A 6,430-nucleotide genomic window follows, 5' to 3' on the forward strand; every position below is an offset into this window, starting at 1 on the left:
AAAAAAAAAAAAAAAAAAAAGAAGGGGAGGCTTAAAACGAGTTTGGGGGAACACTGGTGCTTGAGGGCAGTCAGCTACCTCTTCTGCCCCAGGGCACCTTCTTTCCCCTTCTCTGTTTTTCGGATTTCTCTGATTTCAGCATTCTTTTGCTCCGCAGGAACCTAGAAAATGGTGGGGGTAAATAAGGGGAGCGTGAAGTTTCTGCTCTGGCCTTGCGTGTTCCAATCCCATCGCTGAGACTTTCTTCTGCTTTGGAAGGCTTGTCCCAGGCTGTCGCCGAGCTGCGGCGTCTCCCCTCGTAGAAGCCTAACGCCAACCCCTGCGCCAGGCAGGGATGGAAGCATCATTCTCATTGTACAGAAGGACACTGAGGCTTGAGAACGGAAACGACTTCTTTTGAGTTGGGTCCCCCTCCCTCCTTGCCAGGCAGCCGCCTTTCTCTGTTGCCATAGCACAAATCACAAGAGTATTTATGTAGTAAGCCTTAGTTGAGCAGCTCCAGGTCTCCATAAGACGGCGAGCTGGAGAGGACAGGTCTGCGCTTTGCTCTCAGCCCCTTGCCTCACTGCTAACCTGGGGCAGGATTCCAGCCTTTGCCTAGCCCCGCGCTTTGCCTCTGCAGGGCTATCGGGTGTCCTCCGCTGCACAGAAAGCCAGCCCATTTGGGTATTATTGGGGAGAGGATGCCTCCTGCCGGCAGGGAGCGGGGGTGGGCGCCCTGGTGCCCTCAGTGCGTGGCGGGGCCAGGCCCATTTTCACTCTCCTTCCCCCACCGGGGGTTGGGGGCCGCACACGCTGCTGCTCCTACTCCTCACAGTCTCGTCGAGGGTCCCGGAGACGCGGGTTTCTGGGCCTCTGATCCAAGAGGCAATGCCAGTTTCGGTACCTTTGTGTTTTCGCCCCCGAAGTAGTAGCTCTAGGAACCTGCGCTTTCGAATTCCTTTGGGGTTTGTCCTAAAACTCAAGGACGTTGGAAGAGGGAGGGGATTTGGTTATGAGAACCTCCCAGCTCAGCCTCTGCGACCAAACCGGCAGTGCTTTTGTTCTCACTTCATTGGCTAATTGCAGCTTCTTGGGACAGCTCTGGCCAGATCCTTTCGCATTGCTGGTCTCCTCAGCATGATTTTCCCTGCGGCTCCAAGGACAGCCTCAAGGGACTCCGGGAGCCATCAGCTCTCCGCAGCCCCTGGGACCGGTAGGCAGACGGGACCCCTGACTCGGGATCTGCGTCCTGAGATGTCACATTTTTTCTTTTCCTGCATGGACCTGGCGAGAGGACACAATGGAATCACTTTTGGGGGCCAAAGACTCGGCCTGTGCAGGGAATGGGTGGGTCCTCTGGTCTCCGCTGCCACAGCTCCCCGGCTCAGAGGTTGTCTCAGGTTTCCACCATTTGAAAAATTATTATTATCTTATTATTTTGAGACGGTGTTTTGCCCTTGTTGCCCAGGCTGGAGTGCAATGGCGCGATCTCAGCTCACCGCAGTCTCTGCACCTGAGGCGATTCTCCTGCCTTAGTCTCCCCAGTAGCTGGGATTACAGGCATGCCCCATCACGCCCTGTTTTTTTTTTTTTTTTTTTTTGGTATTTTTAGTAGAGACAGGGGTTCTCCATGTTGGTCAGGCTGATCTCGAACTTCTGACCTCAGATGATCCTCCCATCCTGGACTCCCAAAGTGCTGAGATTACAGGCCTGAGCCACCGCGCCCGCCTATTATTATTATTTTTAAGAGTCAGAGTTTCACTCTCTCACTCAGGTTGGAGTGCAGTGGTGCGATGACAACTCACTGCAGCCTCCAATTCCTGTGCTCAGGGGATCCTCCTGCCTCAGCCTCCGGAGTAGCTGGGACCACAGGCATATACCACCATGCCCAGATAATTTTTTTATTGTGTAGAGACAAGGTCTCACTATGTTGCCCAAGCTGGTCCCAAACTCCTGGCTCAAGTGATCCTGCAACCTCGGCCTCCGAAGGTGCTGGGGCTGGGATTACAGGCGTGAGCCACCGCTCCCGGCCCACATCTTTGGCTCGACAATCCCTCCTGGCTCCCGAGCTTGAGAGTCTCAGTCAGCCATTCCTCTTCCACCTGCCTCCAGGCACTGTCCTCCAGCAGCGTGCAGTCTAGTGCAGAGAACGATTGCCCGCCTGTATTTACTGAGCGCCCAGGGTTCCGCCAAGCCCTTTACCTCCGGCATCTCACTGACTCCTGGGAATCGCCCTGTGGGGTGGGTACAATATCACTCACATTGAGGAAACCAAGGCCTAGAGCCAGTCACATGCTTACGGACGCGCAGCAGTGTCCGACCTCGAACTCAGATCTGGGCCACAGAGGCAAGGCCGCTGTCGTTCTGGGCTGTTTCTGGCCAGGGGACGCGAGAGAAGGCGGCACCACACTTACCTCTCCCGGGCCTGGTGCTGCCAGCTCCACGGAACAGACGGGAAGGGGCCTTGGCAGTCCTGAGGGCGACCGCGCCCCTTCCTCCCCAAGGAGCGTCCTGGAAGGGAGGTTCTTCTGGGAGAGGAGGAGGCGCGCCTGGCTGCGCAGAGGGTAGCCCCGGGAAGATTTCCGAACAGACTCGAGCCTCTGCGGAGAGGGCGGGTGGCGGGTGCCCCCTGGCTTGGCACGTAAATCCCAGCTTGGGGACCCGATGTTTTGTTCCCGCTGGGATTCCGCCCGGAGTTATCTTTGCTCCCTGCTGGGGTGTAAGTAAACCCCAGGGACTTGAACCGGAATCATCGGATACTCGACGCTTTCAGCCGTGGCCTTTCCGCGGCGCAGGGCTTCTGGTGCTTTCAGACCCAGTTTCACCTGTTGCCTTCCAGAACTAACAGACTCTAGTCAGGTCCATTTCACTTTATTGTCTGTTCAACGGTTAAAGCAAAGAGAGTGACAGCTGGGGCCCTTGATCCGGGAGGGCGCCCTGTATGGGGCGAAGGGTGGCCCAGGTTCTGAGGCACACTGATCCGGTGGCCTAACGGTGGGATCCCAGCGCACAGGCCCCGAAGGCAGGCCACTGGTGGTTGAGCTTCCAAGGGCGAGAGAAACCCATTCCTCTTTTTTTTTTTTTTTTTTTTTTTTAGACGGAGTCTTGCTCTGTCACCCAGGCTGGAGTGCAGTGGCCGGATCTCAGCTCACTGCAAGCTCCGCCTCCTGGGTTTTTACGCCATTCTCCTGCCTCAGCCTCCCGAGTAGCTGGGACTACAGGCGCCCGCCACGTCGCCTGGCTAGTTTTTTGTATTTTTTAGTAGAGTCGGGTTTCACCGTGTTAGCCAGGATGGTCTCGATCTCCGGACCTCGTGATCCGCCCGTCTCGGCCTCCCAAAGTGCTGGGATTACAGGCTTGAGCCACCGCGCCCGGCCCCCATTCCTCTTAGATGGTGAAAAGCTGCCACATCTCAGTGTCCAGGTCCCTCCTCCTTTCCCCACCACCCCCGCCACCTCCAGGACCTCCAGGAACAAAAGCTTAGACCGCTGAGATGTTCACTTTGCACTTTCGGCAGCACTCACGTTGACATATGAGAAGAGTGCAACAAGGTTTGTTCTCAATCCGAAAGAAAACAATCTCAGAGAACACATGGACACAGGGAGGGGAACGACATACACTGGGGCCTGTCGGGGTGGGGGTGGGGGTGGGGGTAGGGAGAGCATCGGGAAAAATAGCTAATGTACGCTGGACTTAACACCTAGGTGATAGGTTGACAGGTGCAGCAAACCACCACGGCACACCTTTACCTATGTAACAAACTTGCGCATCCTGCACATGTACCCTGGAACTTAAAATTTCAAAAAAAATGAAAAAAAAAATCTGCGCGGTTTCCCGCCCCTGAACTGAGGACCATTTGTGCCCGGTGTTGGGGGGGGTGCCGGGAGGGGCTGTGCGTGGGGAGGGGTCGGAGGTGGGGACTGAAAGAGGGCGGTAAGGGTAGCCGGGAGGGGAACGCCAGGGGTGTTGGACTTCGGGTCTTCCTCGTGTCCGGTGTTGATTGCCTCCAGCTGTCAGGCTGAAACCACAACTCCTCCCCTGAGAGCCGCAGGGGTGAACGCCTGTGCTGGCCCTAAGTGTTCTCAGAGTTGCGTTGTCAGTGAAGCATGCCTCTGGAAATTTCAGAGCCTCGCAGGCCTTAGATCCTAGTTAGGCCCTTTTCACTTTAGTGTCTATTCAGTGGTTAAAGCAAAACACACACACACACACACACACACACCACCACCACCACCACTATCACCACAACCACCAAACGGGAGAACTAGGAAGGAAACGTCTGGAACTCAGAGAGCACCCTTGGACACAAAATTCCCTTCTCTTTGACAGAGTCTTTCTTTCCACTGCCTCGTCTTAGAACAAAAGGGTTGTGCCGCCTCCTATGGATGTGAAGAGGATGTGCTGACACGTGTGCTCGGGAGCCAGACTTTGTGGCCTTGGGGGAAAGGACTGAATATTTCTGTGCTTCGTCGTTTGCATCTGTGGAAGGCGGGTGATACTGAGCTCTTTCTCGTGGGATTATTGCCTGGAAATACACCGTTGTATGTTCATCGCCTCCAGGTTTACCGCGAGACTCGGCATTCTCGGGCCTCAGCTGAATGGGTTTTAAACTGCGGAGGGAGGCCCAGGCGGAGAGGGGGTAGGCCCACTTTTCTCACTCGTGCCTAAGCAGGCCTTGTCCTGGCGGCAGCCAAGGTGAAGGCAGACGCTGTTTCCGGGATCCAGTGGACCAGACCAGGCCAGGGGATTTGGGCATGGGCCTCCGAGGCGGCAGTGGGTGGTCCAGGGGCGTTGTGAAGTGGTCAGGCGCTGTGGATGGGGAAGTGCAGGGCTCTCCTGCAGCACTGAAGTTTGGAAGACCAAACGCTACTCGTAACCCGTTTGGCCTTCCAAAGGACTGCCCCATTCAGTAAGCGGGGCAAAGTCCCGCCGTGGCAAGCTTCTCCATAGTCTCCCTGTGTGCTACACCTGGGCTGCTTCTGCTCGCTTCTTTGAAATGGAGAGGGGAGCAGAGGGAAGAAACTTGCTGGTTATTCACAGGGAACTGACCGTAGGCGGTATAGGCTCAGTTATCGTTTGCCGTATGTCCTATTGTTTGCATGTACTTGTGCACGCGTTTTCAAATGCATAAAACCCTATGCGTGTTTCAAATGTGTAAACACGTAAGCATTTGTATTTGTATTTCTATTTCTTTTATTTATTTATTTTCTTTTGAGAAGGAGTTACCCTCTTGTTGCCCAGGCTAGAGTGCAATGGTGCATCTTGGCTCACTGCAACTTCTGCCTTCCAAGTTCAAGTGATTTCCCTGCCTCAGCCTCCCGAGTAGCTGGGATTACAGGCGCGTGCCACCATGCCCAGCTAATTTTTGTGTTTTTAGTAGAGATGGGGTTTCACCATGTTGGCGAGGCTGGTCTCCAACTGCTGATCTCAAGTGATCCGCAGGCCTCGGCCTCCCAAAGTGCTGGGATTACAGGTGTGAGCCACTGCGCCTGGCCAGCATTTTTATTTTTTAGAAATCTTTTCTTTCTATGTCATTAGTTACAGAGCAATCATTTTCTTCTTAAGGAGAATGTGTGAGGAAGGTATCATCACTTATTTGACTATCTTCTTTGCCTTGTCATCTAGATGATTTCCAATATTTACAAACAACACATGAGTGAATGTCTTCTGGAGAGCTTTACCCACGTGTTCAATTACATTTGTAAACTAGAATCCTAGTAACTGAATTGTGTGTCAACATTTTAATAGCTACCACTAAGCTCCCCTGAAAAAACAAGCAATTTAAGCTCAATACTCATTTCTCAGCACTCTCACCAAGAATATTAGGAATCTTTAGTATTTTTTGAATATGATACGCTTAAAATAGTGCCATATTTTAACTTGCAAAGCCTTTACATTAGTAGAGTGTGGGTGTTTTTTCTTTCTTTCTTTCTTTCTTTTTTTTTTTATTGGGGGAGTGTTCTGCTATATTTTGTCCAGACTGATCCTGAACTACTGGGCTCAAATGATCCTCCTCCTGCCTCAGCCTCCGGAGTAGCTGGGACTACAGGCATGTGCCATTGCACGCTTGGCTTGTGTTTTTATATAGGCATTTGATTTTCTTGATTTTCTTCTGTGAATTACCTATTTCTGTTCTCTGCCCATTTTTCTGTTTTTAAAAAATTGATTTACAGGAAATCATTACATATTTTGGAGACTAACTCATTATTGTGTTTATAGTCAATATTAATTCCAAGTTAATTGCTTCTCTTTTACTTTTTGTTTATCCTCTTTTCCAGTTCAGAGATTTTAAGTTTTGTATGGTCAAATATGTGACTCTTTTTTTTTATGCCTTCTGGGCCTTCAGGTCATGATCATAGATGCCAATACTTTATTTTTTTCGAGACAGAGTCTCTCTCTGTCACCCAGGCTGGAGTGCAGTGGCACGATCTTGGCTCACTGCAAGCTCCGC

The sequence above is a fragment of the Colobus angolensis genome, unplaced genomic scaffold (assembly GCF_000951035.1).
Source record: "Colobus angolensis palliatus isolate OR3802 unplaced genomic scaffold, Cang.pa_1.0 Scaffold247, whole genome shotgun sequence".
NCBI lineage: Eukaryota > Metazoa > Chordata > Mammalia > Primates > Cercopithecidae > Colobus > Colobus angolensis.